The sequence below is a fragment of the Mastomys coucha genome, chromosome X, assembly GCF_008632895.1.
Source record: "Mastomys coucha isolate ucsf_1 chromosome X, UCSF_Mcou_1, whole genome shotgun sequence".
Classification (NCBI taxonomy): Eukaryota; Metazoa; Chordata; class Mammalia; order Rodentia; family Muridae; genus Mastomys; species Mastomys coucha.
In genome coordinates this window covers 117,817,398-117,818,458 of record NC_045030.1, presented here as the reverse complement: position 1 = coordinate 117,818,458, position 1,061 = coordinate 117,817,398, and positions in this window count along the sequence as shown.

Below are 1,061 nucleotides of genomic sequence, written 5' to 3'. Positions count from 1 at the left end.
GTGTGTGTGTGTGTGTGTATGTATGTATGTTACAATTCCACTTATGCCTCTTTAGAAACAGGAGGTCATGATGAGACATTCAGTGGAACAAAGCTGTTTACTAACAAGAAAGTCATCAGTATCCCACAATTTCCTTTAAGTGAAAGTTTCTACCGACATGAATATATCCTTAATACTTTGTATATTACCATTCTTGAAACCATATCTTTAATTAATGAACCTTAGAATATTACTTATCTAGATCATAATTTGTCTAATTCCTTGGTATATCTTCCTAGGCAGGAGTGTTCAAAGTCTGGTGTTTTTTGGAGAGCTGTAAAGATTTATGAGTGTTCATTCTCACATTTTTGATACTGACAGTGATCCTAGTTAGGCTTTATTCTAAGCCTTCTATGACTACCTTACTGTACTAAATGCTGGCCACACATTTTATTCTCTTTCAGAAATATAAGTTCTTATATAAAGTGTTCCAACCTGAACTTGACTTACAAATTGTTTTCTGCACTGCTATTGCTCTCTTCTGAGGAACATTTCTCCTAGTTATTCTTCTGCTTTCCTGAAAACTGGCAGTCATTCTGTCTTGGATTTGAAGTCATTAGATCCATGGATCTCTTTCCAATTCCTTTTACCATACCTCCACTATTCTTGAGGGAAATCATATTTAGGTTTAAATTTCCCTAAACTGTGTTGCAAATGAAGTCTGTACCTTAGAGTAGGGATTAGGAATCAACCCATGTACAGCTTGCTTTCACCCCAGGCAAAAGTCTGAGCCAGGCTTGCAGAGGTAAGAATGAAGAAAATATCAAATTGCTCCATCCCTGCAGTAACATCTCAGCTATTGGAATAAAGTGTTCAACTGACTGAAGAAGCATATACTTAGGATTCACTACCCAAGCAAGAGAGAAAGAGTGCTCTGCTATAGCCTATATGTGGACAGTAGCCAATTTAGAACACGAGTTATATTGGTGGAAAAGAATAACCCCTACCTTTTGCTAAATTTATGTGAGATTTAGTCTAAGGAACAAGCACCAGGAATAGTATAAGAAATGCTGTTACATTTT